The sequence below is a fragment of the Rhea pennata genome, chromosome 5 (assembly GCF_028389875.1).
Source record: "Rhea pennata isolate bPtePen1 chromosome 5, bPtePen1.pri, whole genome shotgun sequence".
NCBI lineage: Eukaryota > Metazoa > Chordata > Aves > Rheiformes > Rheidae > Rhea > Rhea pennata.
In genome coordinates this window covers 21,954,116-21,975,723 of record NC_084667.1, presented here as the reverse complement: position 1 = coordinate 21,975,723, position 21,608 = coordinate 21,954,116, and positions in this window count along the sequence as shown.

Sequence of the window (21,608 nt, the reverse complement as noted above, 5' to 3'; positions counted from 1 at the left end):
CAGTGAAGTCAGTGGAAGAAATTTGTTGCCATTTGGTCTCACCACAGAAAATACATATTGTGCATATGGGGAAAGACATTTTTAATACCTTAATTCTTTGCTAATGCTCCTTAGCAGGGGCGCTAAAACAAGCAAGATATACTAGACTTTTTCTGCAGCCCAGTAAGTCCAGGGAGATAATACTTATAACGTAATTTAGGTGATCTGAGGATAAATCTGCTGCTGGTTATGAGAGCTCAGAAACTAATATGATGAACACTGATCATAAGCTGTTAAATAAAGAAATTAATTCACAATTAATGTGTTGCTGGCTCACTCCCACAACAGCGATTGCTTTTCCTTCCTTCAATCTCTGACCCTGCCACAAAATCCTCTCAACTAGCCATGTAGTCTAAACTTTAACTTGGCAGCTCTCAGTAGTTTCAGTGAAAATTGTTTTGTTTTTGCCATCTCCTATTTACATTTTCGTACTAGCACTACCATTAATGAAAGAACCAGAAGTCACATTAGGCCTATCTGTTAGGGTGCCTGTGATAAGCATTATTACAGTTGCTTAGCAGTGAAGAATACAAGATTCCACAAAACTTTCAGGTGGAATGAAAGAGAAAGTAAATTTAGGCAATTAGAATGCTAACAACAAGCTAAAACCCTGGTGTGAAAAGTCTGAGTTATCGATTATCCCAAGAGATCAGCAACAGAACTTTGTATTCAAGTTTCAAATTTGAAAATTTTGTATTTTCTGAATCAATGTTTTTTTTTTCCTGCAAATATAAGTTTATTTCACAAAGGTCTTTAGCATTGCAACACCATGCTTTTAAACCATTTCCCTCTACAGCCTCCTAGGTTCCTTAGCTAATGCACACATGAGTAAACTTGACACCTGTACCATGCAAATTAGTAAAATCTATTTTTTAAAATGGAATTTAGGAGCCATATGAATTAAAAAAAAATATATCTGTTGGGAATGAATCAGCACGGAATTTTTAAAGGGACCTCATGTAACACAAGTCTAGCAAAATTCACTGAATGAGTCAACAGACTTATTGGAAAGAGACATATAGCTGCTGTCATCTACTTTGATTTTAAAAAACTATTTGGCAAAGTCTTTTACCAAAGCCTCGTAAAGAAATTAAGCAGTCATGAAATAAGGAGGAAATTTTTCACATCAATAGAGAAATCTGTAAAAAACAGGAAATTGGGTAAGAACATACAATCAGTCTTTAAAATGGAGGGATGTCACTCGTGGGGTTCTGTGTTGTTGCCTGTGTCATATAACATAATCATAAATGAGCCACCAATGGAGGTGAAATGAGGGAGGTGGAAAAATTATTCATGGTAATAAATACATTATTCCTGATAATAAAGATGAAGATTTGCAGTAAAGAAGGACTTCACAAAACTGAGTAAGTTGGTAATAAAAGGGCAGATTAAATTAACCATGAATAAATGTAAAGTGATGGATACAGGGAAAAAGATATTCTAATAATTTCACACATATAGCAAAGGGAGATCTAAACTGATTATTGCTACTCACGAACGAGATTTGGATTTATAATAAGTTTCTATGAAGTGTCAAGTTAATTATCAATAGTAGTCAAGAAAGTGAGTGGAATGTTAGACACTATTTCAAAAGGAATAGAAGTCCAAAGAAGAAACTTTCTTATGCCACAGTTAAATTCATGGTACATATGAATTTTGAATACTTGTTCAGTTCTGGTTTTCTATTTCAAAAAGAATATGATAAAATGGAAAAGATACAGCAAAAGCTGATATTGATGTTCAAAGATATCGTATGGCTTTGTATGATGAAAAATGTAGGTAGTTTAATACTTTTCAAACTGGAAAAGAGAAAGATGGGGAGGGAATATGATGAAGGTCTATAAAATTGCAAATGGCATCGAAAAAGCAAATAGCTGATAAAATTGTTCTAAGTCCCCTCCAAAAGAGAAAGTAGAAAGCATCAAATAAAACTAGCAGGAGAAGGTTCGGAAAGAATGAAAAGAAATACTGCATACCATACCTATTTAACCCGTATAATACTTTTCCGGTGAACATTGTGGGTGCAAAGCCCCCTAACAGATTCAGAAAAAAAAATGACTGGAAGAAAAAAAAAATATCCATCAAGAGCTATTAAATACAAAACATTATTAAATCCAAGAAGTTTCCAAACCTCAAATTGCTGAAAAATTGGCGAGTACTGCAGTGTCACCATCCACTTCACTAATTCCTACGCACTGTCCTAGCACGTCAACATGATGAGGACGGATGAATGCTTAGCTTGTTGCTCCAGAAAGTGTGTAAGTATGAATTCATTCTTAGATGTTTAGTATGATGAAGACTGAGATCCTTCTAGAAGTGTGCAGGAGCAGAATTTTAGGTGTTCGTGGAATTTTATTAGCAGGAAAATGAGCTGCTTTTGGATGATAGGCACTTTCCAGGGCCACATGGCAGCTAATCTGAGAATTCAAGAATCCCTGTCTCAGATTTGTGTGCCTAAATCTTTTTGTGGGCATAGCTCAGAATATAAAATTCATGGCTTAATTTAAAACATTAGATACTTTGAATGTGAAAGGTATCCATATCAAAGCAAATGTTTCAATCCACTTATATTTACTTTAAAATTACCAGAGTGGAAAAAGTGTCCTTTTTTTTTTTTTTTTTTTTTTTTTTTTTTTTTTTTTCAAATCAGCTCACGTAAAAATTTACAAAGTAAAGAAAAAAATATTTTTAATTTAAGTTACTGAAAGCCTTACATATTTATGCATTCCATTTTGGTAAATATGCAGTAAAATATGTAGTAGCACAACCATCAAAAGCTCCATTGCTCCCTAATCCTTTAATAAATGTCCTCTATAAATCTTAGTAGCAGATTATGCACATGCCAAATCCATTTATATAGTGGCTGAGTAGATTTAAAGCCCAAAGATATTAAGTTAAGATAGCATCACTTTGCTGGTAATAAACAAAAATAAAAAAATGTGAGATTCACTATGAGTTATTTGTTATTTTCCAGATCTCACAAACTAAAGTTCTGAAGAGACTGCATTGTAAGTAGAATGTTATTAAAAGATATCTTTCAATTTTTCAGTCAAACAATTCATGCTCAACTTGATCTGCCAATCTACAGTTTTTTCCCTTATTTCTGGTGCTTTATTTTGATTTTAAGAATAGGAAGATATTCCATGGCTTCTAAGCTCACAAAACACACATGAGCTTCATTTTTGCAGTTCTGTAGCTCAAAGCACATTTTTGACATTAGGGATTTACCTTTCTTGCTCCTTCATAATTTAGATAATTACTACAAGCACTATTAGAAGTAGATGAAGACCTTGGAATTTAAAGGTTTAAGAGACATATCTTGCTAATACTTCAATGGTAAAATTTGTATTGATTTTAATGTGACATGATTGGGCCCTATGGTTTGAATAAATGTGTAGGGTTTAGGGGTTTTGCTAGGAATGCTTCTGAAAAAAAGAAGCTGTGGCGTATAGCAGAGAGCAAACTCATCTTTTCATCTCTATATTCTAGAGTCAATTTTCTCTATAAAATGGACTTACTTGGGAAAAGGGAATTTGAGACTCCTGGAAAGAAGTGTTGTTTGAGTGCTGCTCTTAAGTTCATTTGTTCTGGACTTATGTGTATATGTATATAAATAAAACAAGTTATGCTATGGGTTTATATGGGGAAATTTGCCATCAAATTAGACTGATATCATTACACTGCTACTAATAGCATCCCCTGTATAGACAGAATTATTTTAAAACTTATTTATTTCTATTATACAGTGGTATTATATTAATTATATAGTTTAATTATGAAACTAGTAAATATCCATATGCAGGTATATCCTTAAAATAAGGCCAGAATCTGTCTTTGATTTCTTTTCAACTAGGGAGCTGCTGTTCAAAGCCTGGGATCCTACCATTTAACAGATGTCACATTTATATTAGAGCAAGTGGTTAGTCTTCAAATAATAGATAATTTGTTACTATGTATGTTTAATAAAACATCTGATAGATCATGTCTACATGCCTAATTTGGGGCTGGTGCTTTTTGATCCGATAGCTCTTGCCTTACTTTGTCCCAATTAAGACACAAATTGGCAGCTGTCTTAGAGGAGAGGTGAAGGGCACTGGACTGGCCTCCCAGCCAGAGGCGTTATCCTCTTTTCTCTTCCAGTACAATCAGTCGGATCAGTGTAAACCACAGATGGCTTAATTTAAAATTCTTGACTTCGAAGGGAAACAGAGGAGAAAATGTGCTTACACAGATGGCTTTGGTCTCACGATCGGCCAACCAGGACAGTGCATTTGCATGTGAACACTTTCCTACTACTCTTTACCTATGGTTTACTCTGGCCTGTTTGACCTTACTCTGAAGGAGAACAGAAGAGAAGAACAAATGTCTGTGATCAGTCTTAATGGAGATGTGTCAACAGGGGACTGCGTCAGCTCATTCCCATAAAGTCAAGAGTGATGACGCAGTGCCAGGGTCCTCACCCTTCCCAGACCCTCAGTGCTACAGAAATAAGAAGAGCAATGGGGCAGGATTAGTATACTGGTGATGTGAATGGGTGGTGAGCTCAGCCACAAACCCAGCCTTAGGCCTGGTCTGAACTTGCAGAGTAGACATACCCATATTGTGTCCCAAACTGCTCCTCTTGCCCTGAGCTTCGGACAAGGTAAAAGGATTTCTCAGTCAGGATGAAAGCTCCGTCAGATTTTGGGTTCTGCTTCACAGCCAAGCAGTTTCAGATGAATTTCACTTTGAGATTTTGTTTTAATTCAAAGCTGAAATTCTAATCAACAATACAAGGTAGGAACTAACAGAGACAGAAATTCAGAAAGTACTTGAAATATTTTCCAGTCTAACTCATTTCAAGTATTACCTATAGTGTCTTCCATGCTGCATAATACGAAAGGTACTTAAAAATCTCCTGGTGGCAAGGTAAAACATACTAACTTGGGAAAAGGGAAGATTACGCTTAGTATCCATATGTCTTTTTTTGGCACCAATCTCATCAGAGCTCAATGTTCTTTTATATCATCACAGATGAATCTTATTATTAGTTTTTACTGAACCTGTAATGCATCAGGCAATTCGATCCTCCAGAGTACTCATAAAAAACCTTTGGGGCACTGGTGCCAAAGGATGACACTTTTATTGGTTGTCCTCTGCCAGTTTCAGGAGGCTATCTATCTGCTGTCCCTCCACTTCATGTCATGTCTTTTTCCTTCTCTTATTCTGCTTTTTCCACTCCTCAGTCCTAAAAGATACAAAATTCTACCCCACTGATGTTATTCTCTGCTAATCCCATGTTCCCACAGTCCTGGTGGTTTAGGAATCCAATTTTTAGAAAAAAGATCACAACCCCCCCTAGCAAAGCTTAAGGGATTTCCATGACCTCTGAAACAGCATTATTTTGTAATTTTACCTCCAGATGTGATGATGTTTTGACGCAATGTAATGATCTGGCGGTTTTATTTCCCCACGGGTCTGCCTTGGAAGAAAATCACTGCTACAAAAGTACACACTCAAGAGTAATAGTTTACTTATCAATGTATTTATTCATTTAAAAGTGCAAACAATTATGGAACTGTTTGCATTTCAGAGGCACTGAAAGTTCTAATCAAATCAAGACTTTTATTTTTTTAAAATGACATCAATCAGCTAAAAATGTATCTGCAGGTAGGGAAAATGAAATAACATTTTTTTTATTGACATTAGGGACTGATAATGGCAAAAGATCATGCCTCAATGTGCAAATAGCACTGCATGTTAAGAGTTTAAGGTAACATTTTAGAAAATTTTTCATTTTTAGTATAATATACAAAATTTAGTGTTACAAGTGGAGCTTATTACCTTATGGAACAGCAATGGAAGACTCTGAAATCCTTTCCAGTGACTTTGAGAGAGGCTGCTGTGTATTTACACAACACAGTTTGCAGTAGCAAAGACAACTTTAAAAACTCCCAGCAATCTTACCCCCAACTGTTCATTCCTATCCCAGTAGCAGTTTATTGCCCCTTCAGCTGTTTTGATACAACAGCTTGCAGTGCCTCGGTATCAACCAGATGATTGAAATCGTGACCTGAATTAAATAAATGCTCTTTTGGAGAGGGTTATTTTTTTAACTTGGATCATTTCATAAATCTGCTTTACAACACAATCCCACAAACAGTTATGCTGACACAACTGAACAGGCTGCAAATTATACTGGAGGACCAGAAATAATCAACCAGGTATAAGAACTTTCATTCCCAAAGCTCTTTTAAAGCAAGCAATTAAGTTTCATGTGAACTAAGACTCACAGAAAATAAACTGGTCTCCCACTGGCAGATCTAGCAGCAAAACTCTGAAGTCCTAACTTCCACTTTGCTACTTACTTGGATAGCATGTCTGAAAAGAAATGCTGCAAAACTTTTGCTAACGCCCTTTGTGGCAGCACATACAGCAGAGCTCTCCTTTTTCACCCTGTGGTTTTAGATCTGAATCTAGGTACGTGAGCAACACTAAGGAAGGCTTGCACTCAAATGCTCCCTTAATACAGTCTGCAGTAAATCCCTATCACAGTATTTTCACTTTCAAGGAATATGGCAAGAAAAAAAAATCCATATTTATGTTTGTTTATATAGATATCCCAAAATTCAGCACAAATATTGCTCAGACACTGCTGCATGGTTGGCCCACACTATCATTACAGGTTCCTGACTTCAAGATCAGGGAAAAATTGTCTGTTTGCAGCTCTGATCAGCATCAGCTAAACTCAGCCTAAAACTTGGGTTATTGTAGTGATTTTTGTTTCCATTTTCTGTACTGTCTTCCTTCTGGTTTATTTTCTCACTGGCCTCATTTTAAATCATTTTTAATTTCTCCATTGATTCTAATTAAGCTGCTCCTAAGGCTTATGAGCTTCATTTAATTAAATTAATTAAGGTATTTATTTATATAATAAAAGCTAACCAACTCACCAAGCTTGCTTTCCCAAGCTCCCACAGCTCTAATAGAAAGAAAATCAAAGACACCTAGTTTAAAGTTAAGTGCCTGCAGCCCAGTAACATTGTGATAAAGTAACAAAACCCTGGCTAGCCAAATACTTCACAGTTGTTTTTGCTTTCTTTGACACTTTACTGCATCCCCTAGATGTTTAGAATAAGAATAGAATATTTGCAATGATGCTGTACTCTGAATGGCATCTTCTCCAAAAGGAAAAGTCTTAACCACACAAGCAAGAGAAACAGTTTTTTTCCCCCCACCTCCAGGATTTATGATTCATAAGGGAGAATTTCTATTAGAATTATCTAAGACTCACACAAGAGAAGAACTCATGTAACACATTTAGGGTAAGAGTTGTAGAAATAATTTAATTTTCTGATGTAATTATATGATTGCAGAGGAAGAGCCCAGGATTAGATGATGTGAATTCAGATCCCTGATCTGAGTGCTTTGTTCAGTGCAAGATACCCAGCTTCAGCACCATGCAGTGTCTCAGAGGAGTACTCAGGAGTTTGCAGGCTTCAGTTCTCCTATGACAAAGTTGGGTAATTTTTATTTCAGTATGCTCTGCAGTTCTACTTCTTTGCAGTCAGGATATATTGTTCTGCTTTGGAGACAAGAAGGCATTCCTGAGTGTGCCTGGCTTGGATATGGACATGCTACAGTTGGGTCGGCATTAATCATTTCTATCAACACAGCAAAAGGTTATTAAGTCTTTGCCATACAAACAAGATTTAATTTCTCCAGCTGGACACTGCCAGCCTCCTCACAGCACACTGCTCTTGTCACAGTGGCTGAGCACAGTTTTAAAATACATTTACGTTAGCCTCAGGCTAGTGTGCCTTTTTGCTTGTTTGCCTTTGTTTCACCTTCTCTCTTCCAGTAATCGAAGGAAGGTGCTGAAAAGGAAGGCCTTGATAAGCCGCATAAAGCCAGGAGTAGTTAAAGAGCAAAGATAAGGAATGATTCATCTTTCTAATTAATTTGTATATGAGAAATATACAAATTTCTTTTCTTTTTCTCTCTTTCCTGCTTTGAAAATTTCTCAGATGAATAACTTGCTTAGTTGATTGGGCAAAAAGAAATCATTGCCTGCACATGCATCATGTACAGGGGACACATATCAGGCCATGAAAACAGCTACACATACACCAGTTCCGGCTTTCCACAAGATAAATAAATAAATACATAAGAAAAAACTTCAAAACCCCCAAATCAATAAATGACATTATGTACCAAACCACAACTATCTATTCCAGACAATGCCCAGATCTTATATGCATGCAGATAGTAACGTTCAGCTCTAGAGGAGCACATCGCATTAACTCTGACAGTGGTAAGGATTATCAACAATATTAACTCAAAGCCAGCATGTTAAAAATATTTCTGTGAGAAGGAAAGAGATGAGAGTTATAGTAAAATGTCTGCAGATTCGAGAATAGGAAAGCTATCTCAAAAATAATTTAATACAGTAGTATCTGATATACATAATGTAGTAGCTACAATGGTTTCTGATACATGTTTACATACCATAATACAATCTCGTAGAATTCATTTGGACTATTTGTGGAATAAGGCATTAAATAAGGATTTTGCAATATCACCTTGTACTGCAATTAAAAGCTCAGCTAAATTTAGCAGAAATTCATTCGTAAGCCCAGAGAACATGATGGGCAGCTGGAAATAACCCCAAGTTAAGGGTAGCATAATAATTTCATTTAGCCCTTTAAACCCAATTCCTAACCCAGTGCCACCAAGGTCTAATTTCAGAGAGGACTTTGAGCTAAAGACTTTGATCCATTCATCCTGCTGTTATCTGATTCATTTAATCTGAACTTGTTTGTTTCCATTAAGTATAGTTTAAATCACAAATCATGGGCCATTTCAGCTTTTCACTGTATATTCAGCCATATCACCCTGGGCAGTGTTTTCATCAGATGTCACAAATTAAGCAGGGTTGAACTAGGTCACCACCTAGGTGGAATGTAACCCAAAATGCCGAAATGTCTACTTAAGCTTGAGGTTTTTCTTCTGCTACTATGTAGGTGCTGGGAAAATGACACTTACTTTCAGCAGAAATTTTGGACAGAAATTACAGTTTCTCTTTATTTAAAATGACAATTTCCCAGAACATCATTTAGATTTGACAAAAAAGTTAAAGATAAAAATATACATACATACAGAAATATATAGATTTAAATTATATTTTTCTCTTCCCACTAAACAGTTAAATAAGAATATCTTTTAAATCAATTACAATAGTTTCAATAATGACTCCATGCAACACATGCCTCAGGGTAATCCTGGAAGTGCCCTATTTGGCTGGGAAGTAAACCTGACTATGGAGATTCACTTTCATTAACATATCATATTTATTGACGGTTTTCATAAGAGAATAAGTGTTTTTTTCAAAGACCAAACCAGAAACCAGATGGAGCCGTTGTCCCTGAGATAATAGTAGTAGACTCATTTGAAGACTCTGGTTCCTCGTGGCAAAATTTTTAGTCAAGAAAACATGTAAGTGTAGGATTAATATGTGGAGTGCCTACTTGAGAATATACCCACTGTGGAAAACAGGGCCAGGGACCATTTACTGGCCCTATACCCAAGGGCACAGATTAAATCTGTGCTTGACGGAACTTGGCCCTAGGTCTCTGGGGCCTTTAAGTTATTGCTCATCTTCCTCTGCGTGCTCTCTCACCCAGTGTGATAGGTCTAACAATATATGGGTATTGTGGCAGTGTACTGGTATGTTTTTTAATAACATGAACCTAAGGGAAAGGGCTGCTTGCCGTAAACTGTGGCATGAGGGTCTATAATTTCAGCTGAACATGAAAAATTTACAATAGCACTGAATAACCAGTAAGCTAAAGTAAGCAAGACCTGGGACAGTCCTGTCCATACTGCCAGTTCAGCATGCTTTATCCTCTGAGCCGTGCAGAGATACGTGCCTTGAAGAGCACTAGCTGGCATAGGAGAAAACTAACCAGGGAAGATCCTAATAAATAATGAGTATGATAGCTTTCCAGTGCTCAGGATTGTGCCTTGGTCCTGTTTCATACTAATAAATACCAATAAATATTAGACTACATATATACATTTCTCTGTCTCTATTTCTCGCACTCTTATACAGTAAACAAATTAAATATTAATGTTCACATGGACAAAAATGCCGTAACTAATTTAGATTGGAAGTTCTATTTAAAGAATTCTAAGAAGGAAATGCATGAATTTTCACAAAGTTTCACAAGACTTCTCTAAACAAATGTATTCAAACTATTGAAAATTTTTATGAAAATGTTTTTTATCTAGTTGCACATGTGAGCTTATGACTACCTGCTGTTTTCATCAACACAGCCTCAATACAAATACAAGCACATATTATCTGTTGTCTTTATCAAGTCATTTTCACACAGATAATCGCTCAGATGAAAACTAGTTGCTGGATTTTGTCAATAATTGCTGTGTCTCTAAAACAAATTAATATATCTGCAGCTGGAGTCCTGGGGAATTATTGGAAATAAAGTGAACTCAGATCTCAAACCATTAATATATTTATTCTTTTACTTATAGAAACAAACAACAAGTATACTTCTGATCTTTTTTACCTGTGCTATTTTAGAACTGAAAGAACATAAATGATTCTGAAATTTTTATCCTGGATTTATGAATGCAATGACTGTGATCCCAAACTGGTCTAAAACCTGAAGATGAGACTCTCTGTTACATAGTGCCGGGTTGCAGAGTTCTAGTAGGCCAAAGATATTTTGAGGCTGTTTTAACTGTCAATGGGGAATTGATAAATATACGCGATCACAATAGTGGGTGCATTGGCATCTTCTTCAAGATGATATTATAGATGGTTGTTAGATAAAAGAATATATGACTAGGACACGTAGCATACCAGTGAGCCATAAGTCCTTAGGAACGATAAACAATTAGGCTGTCCTATGCAAAATTGTAGATGTACTTGGAACCAGACTGAAACCAAATAGGGTCTAGATGGGAGCCAGTGAAGCTTCAGGACGGGAGAAGCTTAAAGCCAACCAACAAAACTTTTCATCCCAAAGAGCATTCTGGCTACAGCCCAGAGCCCAAGTCTGGCAGCACCTCCTGCCAGTAGAGACATGAGTAGATGTTTAAACACCTGTCTGGACAGTTCTCCAGCCACGAAAGACAGACATTCATGTAACTACATGCTGATTTGACAAATTAGAAATAAAGCATGTATCTACCTTTTGGAAAATAAATCTAGCCCCAATGAATCGAACTCTATTCATTGATATCACTTTAGGGGTCATCACTAAGCAGACAAACTGCACCGGCACAAACAACGCTGGCTAAACCTCCCCAGCACCTTCTGGTTGTCTAGTAGCTAGTTATGAAAGGAAAAGATGCAATGGGTGTTCCATTCTCTCTCCAGTCCACAAGCTACTGGCGGAATAGCTAAAGAACAAACACAAGATATTAATTGAATTGAATTACAGTATGTTCCAAAAAAATCTCAAATTTGGAAATTGCTATTTTATCTCTCAGTGATTAAGGTATTAAAAAAAATAGCACGTATACACAGTTATACATACTACCTATACATACTTAGACATATAGCACTTAATCTTCTCATAAGGCTATTATAACACATAACTCACCTTACTACAAAACCATTAACTCTTTAAACTTCACATCACCTTTGTGGCAGATCTCCTATGTGCCTCTGTCTGCTTATTATAGAGAAACTGAAATGCATATTTGCCAGAACAGACTGAAGTTTTAGTACAGTCATTCCCGATCTTATTTCCTATCTTTGCGTATGTTTTAGGAAAAATGTTAGACACCAAAATGAAGCGACCCGTTCTGCCTATGAAATTTTGCCTTTTAGGTGGCATGGATTCCACTCAATTTATCAGTCTCATGAGGCAATCAAAGAATAAAAAATGGTGAGAAGTGGCAGAAAGGAAAAGCAACAAGATTGGACAGAGTAGAAGTAAGCTGTTAATAGTAGTCCCAGGATGCTCATTTGTTGATACGCAACATAACTTTTTTATTAGCGGGGTTCTGAGTGTCTGCATTTTTACCAGCTGCTGCAGATATTCCTTCTTGAACTATAATAGCTGGGAAAGGTCATGCTATCCTGACAAAATTTTGTGCTTATGACCAGAGACGTGTGGATAGATGGAGAAGCACTGATATCCCCTAAAGCTACGGTGACTTCCCTGACCCCCGCCTAGAGCTGCCTCAGCTGGTGACCTGCCACCTTTGTCCTCCCAAAACAAATTTCAAATCGTATTTAAGCCCCACTCCTGCAAAAACTCAAAAAAACTTATTGCAATAAAGCCCAAGTATGTAAGTATTGCAAGATCAGGACCTTTGGGTATTTAGACTTGAAACTGAAAATGAGATAAAAGTCAGTAAACCCCAAAGTACTGCAAATTAGTTAAGTACACAAGGTATTGCAGAAGTCACAGACTTTGCTACCACTGGGATAATACTTAGTGAGGAAGAATTCAGGCTTCAGTCATATCACAGGAAGGCTGCAGTAAATTACAAATTAATGTTCTGAAGTTAATGAATTTAACTGATTTCAAGCAGAGTAAGAGAGTTAAGGATAGTATTCAAACAGGGAGAGAATATTTAAATTTAGCTATCATCACTGGCAGGCATATCTTATGCTCACCAAATATCAAGGCTTTTCTCTCTCACAGTACATAGAGAGGCAATCTGAAGTTTCCTTTAGCTGAGGGTGGAACAGGTTCATAATTTTCAGAATGGATAAACTGTAAATATAAGAAGACTTTTAATTTTGGGAAATACAGTGAAATATATATAACTGTCCTCAGTGGAAACTTATTCCTGAAGCTCATGGTATCGGTTGTCTTCAGAAGCTTGAAGTATGCAATGTGACAAATCCTGTTCTTTTCAAAACATCAGGTTCAGAACTCAGTAAAATACATAACCATATTCTTTAGCAGATGCATTGCTTACTGGTAATATCTCACAGCTAGGCAGGCAAGATTAAACTGAAGCAGCTAATTAAACTATTTTAAGTAAAAGAAATAAAGACCACAAAGAAATGAAAAGAGTTGCAAAAATAGTTATCAAATACGATAAGCAGTGCTATTTCATGTTGTTTCACTGCTGCCATTTTAATGATTGAAAAATCATTCTGTGTTTTCAGTCTTAGACACTAAAGACTAAACCACCATATTGATTTCTTAATACAGTAATCAAACCCAAGATCTTTTTTTCCTCTGGACCATCCTAAGCTTGTCATTACTGTCTTTAAATAAAAATATAATATCTTGTATAATTTTCAAGATAAGAACTACAGAATTTGTACATCAAAGGCCTATTTGACATTCATTAACAGTAAAAGAAAAATTGAAGGAGCATGAAAACATGCAGCTATATAACATATTAAATATCAACACATGGCAGTGCCTGAAGGACAGCTCTCATTCTGAAATCAAGATAGTGTTCATGTGCTAATTTGCTTCACATTCTCCATTAGATAAATTATGATTAATGGTGTAATAATAATAATAATAATAATAATGTAAAACTTTTATTGAAGTTTAGGATTGACATTTCATATCTTTAGATACAAGAATTAATATACCACAGATTTTCTGTGAAAACTGCAGAAGAGAATTATGTAGGATAATTGAAATAATCATGTTTCTCTGCCTTACACATCATTTTAGCAAGTCAGTGCTTTAATGTCTGTAAAATAAAGCATTTAAAGTTATGTCAGAAAACTATATTTCATAATTGCAGAATTTTCTTTTTGATATGTGACATGTGTGAGCCAGACAGATTTTCAAATATCATATAGTAATACTGGAATTATGTATAAATTTGAGCAATATACAAGGAATACAAATTTATGTATGTCCTTACTTACTGTTTTTGTCTTTACTATTCTGTGAACATTTGTGGAAACAGTATTTATCTGCAAGAACTTCTGGGAACAGTTTTTCTCACTTTATTCTGTAATGTTCAAATGTACACATATGTAAGTGCACACATCCCACCTGTGTGTGACATTTGTTTTTTCTTCAGGAATGTCACAACCAATGTATAAAATGTTTGTCATCCAAACATAGAGTATAATTAAAATTTAAGTTGTCTGGTTATTTATCATTATTACTGCTATTACTAATTCTAATAATATTTCTGAAATGTAATGGCGTCTAAAAGATTATGTCATAGACCCTAATTCAATTTCACTCACTGTGTAAATACATAATAAATTTGGTTCCTGCTCCACAAGGCTTAAAATTAAAGTATAAGCTAAAAGATAGCAGATGACACATAGGTGATAAGCAAAGTAAAACAGCATGAGAGTTGAGCCAAAGATACAGCTGAAACAAACAGTTTATCTACAACTTCCATACAAGGCTTTGACAAACAGTTCAGCAACTATAAGTAAAATTCAAAGACTGAGGTCTGTTCAAGAATAACCCTTTGAAAATGTCCACACTGCAGTCACAAGAGAGCATAGTAAGGATATAGCCGATTTAGCCTTAAAATATGTGTTCTTGTGCCTGCAGAGCCTGAGGTTGTGCGCCGCTGGTGGTAAGTCAGAATACCTCAAATACACAAAGGCATGGCCACTAGCAGTTAGCAAGCTGCCCACTAAAGAAAACTTTGTATATCTTAACCTACTTAAACTTCGTCTCTAGAATTGTGACTTCACTGAACCTCGAAGGGATCGACCGGGCCCACATTGTTGCTACTCATTCACTTTCATTGCCCTATTTTCCTGCAAAATACTTGGAATCTGCTTTTATTCTAGATGCAAAACTAATGTCATATCCTTTCCAATGAGCACAAAGAAGTGATTTGAATGTGTCGTTTTCCTCGAAAAATATGGAGCTGGTCAGCTTGGAGAGAAAAGTAATGCAAGTGTAAAAGAAACCAAGAAATCTCAGGGTCCAGTCAGGGAGCCAGAGGACAAGACATCCGAATGTCTGCTCAGCTTCACTAAGTATTAACCAACCCCCAGTTTTGCACAGTTATCATTTCAGTGCACATATACAGCACTAAGGTGAAAGATACATTGACATTCATCAAATGAAAACAGCAGCCAGGGAAAGAATTGAAGAAAAAAAGGTTGTCACATTAAGCAGAATAAAAAGCAATAGGAATGGTGACTAAAAGTTACAGATCAGAAATATATGTGATTCATATTCAAGAAGTGTCTCTTCTCAGCTTTCTTGAAGCCATCAGTCCTTGCAATAAGTGGTAAATCATTATTAATTCTTTTGATCACTATGGAAGTCATATTAATTGCACACAAATGTTTTTGGAGCTGATAGAAATGTCATACATAATTCCATAAGCATCGTAGAGCAAATAGTGAATGACCTGGGCAGATGAAGAAAAGATCATAGCTCACTGATCAGCATGACTCCATTGATACCATTACAGCAGCCAAGCACTTTATCTCCTCTTTTTAACATAAAACTTTCTTTTCTCTTTTCTTTCTCCTTAAATATTGATTTCTGTCAGCCTGGGCTTCTGCACTGGACCTGTATGTGTTAATGTGATCTTTTTTTTATGAATGATTTGTTGTGGCAAGTCTACACACTAATATTTTAAAACTAACTATAGTTTCATGTGATTTATTTTGAAAATAAGTTGCAGATTTTTTTGTTTGTGATAATTTGTGAACACAACTAACCATAATTCTAAAAGCTTACATCTAGTGCCGTCTTTTAAGGTTGCATGTTAGGAAAAACTTGATCCCCAGATTTTGTCTAACATAAATCTGTTAAGGTAGGTTATAATGTATAGACCATGTTAGCGTCTAAATACAGTCATGATGGCTAAGGTTAAAATGGGAGATGAAGATTCCTGTGGAACTGTGAGGGGGAGGGTTACTGTGTCCTGTGCAAACCACTCAGGACAACAGTTTTACCATATTCAGAAATCCTGCCCACCATTACATCAATATTTACCTCTGGGAGGTAAACTGGAAATTCATAGCAACAGGAAAGACATGTCCTTCTCTTTCTTTCTTTCTTTCTTTTCTTTTTCTTTTTTTTTTTTTTTTTTTTCCCCCATCCCTGTGCATCTTATCTAGGCCAGTAAAACCTCACACTGAAAATTTTATCATAGATATAAAAAGATTCCAAGTCTATTTTCTGTGTTTGTTTAGAGAGAAACTCTACAGACTGCTTGGTATTAATGAAATACAGCATTGTTTTTGCACTAATTAATGAATCCCTTGGTGATGTTCTGCAATTGTTTAAGGCTCTGCATAGATAATATTTGTGCTTAATTTTGTGGAAAGAATTACCATGGCCCTTTCAGAATAATGGGAGCACGATCCTGCCCCTCTGTCTCAGGTGACCAGCAGAAGAGACTGGAAGGATATCGCATCAGTAGCAGCCTCTGTGAAATAGGCTGGAAATATTTTACAACTCTTGCCAGTATTCTCACTGGTTACTAAAGGGTACATAACAAAATCTTTAAAGAGCCTACTCCATCCAGCTATTTCAAGAGGAACTGACAGATGTGGAATATAGGTTTTCCTGTTTCCCAGAATCCTGCACTTTCAGAGTCCAGAGATAATGCTCTGCGTTTTTAAGACTTATGTTATTCTTCATATCACCATGGACTACAGCGTGAGCCTCCTTCCCTCCCATGCCGTAGGGTAGGGCTATTAAACTCAATATGCATTCAGGGTTGGTTTGTGCTCTGGTGTCTGGAGGTCTCCAGCCAAGGATGCAGAGCCGGAGCTGGAGACAGCATGCTGCTGGGTGCTGGGAAGCATTCACCCCGCCAGCGGTGCTGCAAGCTGGCGCTCACGTGCCTCTAACACTCCTCACCTTGCCTGCCTTCTCCCTTCCCAGCTCTGATAAATCTTTGCCTGCCTATTTTGTGACTTTCCCTTATTTTCCTTCCACTGCATACGGAAATTATATCCTATTTTAGTGCTTTTTCACAGGGACCTGCAAAAAATATCTGAAATCATGTCTGGAATCTCCAATTACCTCTAATAGTTTAAAAATAGTTATTTTTTTCTAAAACAGAGAAACATTACTCTGTATTTTACCTTTAATTTTTTCTGAGTGACAGACTGAGATTTTTTGGTGATATACACCTTTTAGGCTCATTGCATTTTCTTCCTGGATGCTTCCCAGGGAATTTTACATCTTTCCTATAGGAAACATGAGTGAGAACCTAATTTGTCTTTCTTGTAATTTGATTCTTTTCCCTCTAGAGCTCTTTTTTCCCCTCCTGTTTTTTTGAGATCTCTCAGATACTGTAGCCACATTCGCTCCAATAACATAAATGAAGCCCATGTAGAACGGGACCTTAGCCATGAAGGTGAAAAAATGTCCTGGAGAAAACAGACCCACAGTGGCCTGGAGGACATGTACTGAAAAGTCTAACAGGCCTTTCTTTGTTTTTAATTCAATGAACTAAGCTCATATTTGAACTTGCTTTTTGATAAGACATAATGATCAGCAATAGCTTTCATTTTCAAACCCCTCTAAGCATGAAAAACTCCTGCCGGGGGAAAAAAAATCTGCTTGAAGTGTTTATATGACTACCTATTCCTCTGTCATTGTTTCTTCAAGAAGGATCTATAGATATTCTTCCTTTACCCCTTACTGCTACTCTCAGTGTCTCAGCACCATCCTACAGCTCATATTTCCCTTTAATACATTTGGTCCTGTAAGTCAGAGAGATAGATAGACAGCACAATGGCTCTTTGCAATATTTGTTTTCATGTATTCCTTCATTATAGAGCTCATTTCAGCTGGACCATTAAATAACTTCCAAGCAGTGAGAGAGAGGCAGTATATCCATCACATAGTGAATACAAAGCTTTTAATGCAGATCTCAGATCGATCCTTTTCTTCAAATACTAATTTTTATTTATTTCCCCTCCCTGGGGGCCTTAGCAAATAAAATATGATATTTCTGCCAGTGTGAATTTATAGCACCAGGAGGGAGATGAAATAAGAGAGCTGAGCATACTCTATTAGCTATTATTCATAAACTATTTCTACTTGTCAGATGCTTTCTGTGAGCCTCAGAATGTGTTATTTCCCCATCCTTTCAGTTTGACTGGAGCTGGTGAAGTTGCTTCAAATTTACACCTCGCTGCAACTGAGAACAAAGTCAGTGACCAAAGGCACCTGTTCCTGTTTCCTTGCACACTCATGCTATTGCTCCTTCCCAAAGAAGCTTATTTAGTATTCCAAAGGCAGAAACCAAAACTATATCTTCATAAGCATACAATTCTTCAAAGGAAATATATATATATATATATATTTCCTTCTGGGATTCAATTTCTGACATTGTTGCTATTGAGAGTAAAGCAAGATCAGGCCTGGGGAGAATTCAGTCTTACTTCAGATTTCTCAACTCTTAGGTGAAGTTCTTTCATATTATCAAATTGATTTCACGTCAATATGCTGTCTAAAGTTCAAATCAGGAAAAAGTGGTGTCATATTTCTGAAGACTTCAGATGTAGTATACTTTCATCTTTCTGAATAACGGACTTTCTCTATCATCTTCTCTCTTATCTGCTTCCAGGCCCTCCATCCCATCAAACCTTGTCAAAAATTTGGCTCACGATGGCTTTCAGTTCTGCCCATGGTCAGACTTACATGTGTTCCTGTATGTTATCTATTGCAGGCATAATTGTTTTTAATTATCAAGGCCTAAATGACAATCTCGTTTTTTCTTTTGTGCTACCTCTTTTATGCACTAATATTTAAGCATATAGAAAAATATAGATAAAATTTAGTTATCTATATGACAAATATATGACATAGCCAAAAGAGAGGAAAAAATTAAGATTGTTTTTAGAATAATGATTAATAAAATAAAACGCATGGACCATTTATTTGATAATTCTCAAACTGTGAATGTGTAATAGGAACAAATTTTGATTTAAAAATGAAGAAAAGTAAGTTCATATGTTTAATTATCTCCTCCCTGAGGGAACATTTCCAGTAAATATTGAAAATAACTATTCAATATGATGATATTGGATATCAGAGAAGTTCTGAGTTTTTCAAAAAGAAAATCCTCAACAGATGCCAACAATTAAAATAAGATATCAGGAAAATTGCCACTGGTAAGAATCCCTTATGTTAATGGTTTGGCATGAAACTACATAATTTTAGAATCTCTTTTGTCAGTGGAAACAGACTATGATATAAGCAGCTTCCGAAAATTAAATCTGTGGATGGATTTTGAGCCACCGCTCTTCCTCTTTTCGGACGTGGTTTCTTTAGAGTAGGGTATAACTGACCTGAAGAAACCATATAATTTTGGGAAATGCATGTGTCAGGAGATTATATGAATTATTAAAAGGTAAAACCCCCCAAATAGATGCCTTGCTTGTTTATTACAGCTGGTATGTTCATGTAGCTCAGGTAGCAGCAGGTGTAGAAAATAAGCTCATGACCCACTCTACCGATTTTATCTAACAGTTGCAAGAGAATAATTCTATACTTCTACTGCTGTACGTTTCTTAATACTTCTGAGAGATAAACACAAATGAAATTTATATTTAAAGAATTTTCATATTTTGAAATTTCATAAATTTATATCCAGCTAGACTAGAAAAACCTATTGGGGAATTACACCTGAAAAGTACTGGGTCGATGAAGAAAATCCCCCACCTGCTTTATCAAAACTGGCCTGTCTATGAAGGACAAGGGATTAGGTAGCCTCTGTAAATTTGTGGACTAGGAAGGAAGAACACATTTCCCTCCAAAGCAGCAGTTTCACTACTCAGAGCTTTACACTGAATTCTTCTTGTTACTAGCAAACTTGCTGGCAACTCATAATTGGTTTTGGCCGTTTCTATTTGCCACTTAATGTTATTGCACAGCTCCTGGGATCTGTGAAGATAACATTCTGGATTTTTCACAGAAAATTTCTTGATCACCTCGGTTGGCTCTTGCTTTAATTCTAATTGCTTCTTTTCATGTTTCTGTTTGTATCTGCAGAGTCAGGCAAAAGACTTTGAGGACATATCTTTTATATCTTTAGCAAAAATACCGGCAATCAAGCAACCTGCAAGGGGAACTTATTTTATCCCACAGTCTCAATATTTCTCCAGGATATGAAATTCTTTGTCCTTGGTAATACTGTGGCTGTAATAATTTATACTCATCACAGAGCAGTCAGTGTGCACCATCTCTGCTTCTCCACACCTTACTTCTGCGTCTGTTTTCTTCTTCTTTGTCATTCTGCAATATGTAGACATTTAATCTCATGATATACTAATAGCAATATTCTCTTAGGACTTGAGCTGCCATGGAGAATAGCAGGATTTTTTTTTTCAATTTAATTCGCTGAAATTCAGTTTGGTTCTTCATCACTGCAACTATTGCTTTTACTGGTTTGCTAGTGGCAAAAGCCTGAAGCACTTTTTTTTTTTTTTTTTTTTTTTTGATGCTGTCCTCCTCCTTCCATTTTGCCTGAAGGTAATAAAAGAAGGACACTGGTCTCTGCACATTCTAAGATATTGTTATTTCAACAGTAAAAACAGAAAAAAAAAAAAAGTGGAACTCCTTTGGGCTGATATAGTTCAGGCCTTTTTCTCTATAGAGTATACCCTGTGCATAACTGAATCCTATAACTGAGTAAGGAACCTAGCTTTTATGATGGGACTCTCTCTTTTCAGTACTTCCAAGAGGGATGCTGTAATGCAGGGGAGAAAAGGGTGACATAGAGTCAGTTAAACTTGTATGGCACCTTCTAACTGAATGTTTTGGAAAAAGAAGAAAAAAAATACAAAAAAACCCTTCAATATCCCTTGCAAGCCTTTGTAAGTTCTCAAAGTTTCTCTCACTTTCTGAATGTGTCACCTCACTGCCATGAAGGTGGCATGCTCCATCTATTCTGCAAAATAATCCTTCCCCTGGGGAGCTGGCAATCTCCCAGCAAAAATCGCAAGCTCTTTGCTACTTAGCACCGCGTAAAGATTGAAAGCATGTCTCTGCTATTGGTTCTATCACTATAAGACAGGAACTATTAAGTGCTAGAAGGGATGAAATACATATATCTATCATGACTTTGACATCCTTCCTTATCTTCCCTTCCTAGGTAAGAAAATTTTGCATTTTCGTACTTGAAAAAAGAAATGGCCTGAGGGAAAGAAGTAGCTTTCAGTCTTATGCTTGACTTTGTTTTCTCTCAGCTTAGTGCCAGACTACAACAATGTGGGGTTAATCAATCATATGGTTTCACTATTCTTCATGATATAAGGTCCTTCTAGAAGCTACTCCTCTCGGATTACCCCCTTTCTCTTGGAAAATTTGGGTTGTTCTGTTATTTTTTGGTTTAAGACAAAATGGTGTCTCATGTTTATAAACAGAGACTAATTAATGAGAAATAAATTGGTAGCTATATCCCAAATGCTCTAGTTTTTCCTCTGTGTATCATGATTGATAGATTCTTGAATCATGTTCGTGATTCTTTATTCCCAGAATGTTAACTGTCCGTATGCACTGCACCAGGTGGGAGCATTGGCTGCCAGTAGGAGAGCTGTTGAGATTTTTGCAATATAATGTTACTTTTTAAATCAGAAATTATTTTAATAGATGATAATGTTTTGATGTAAATGTTTCGCTTTT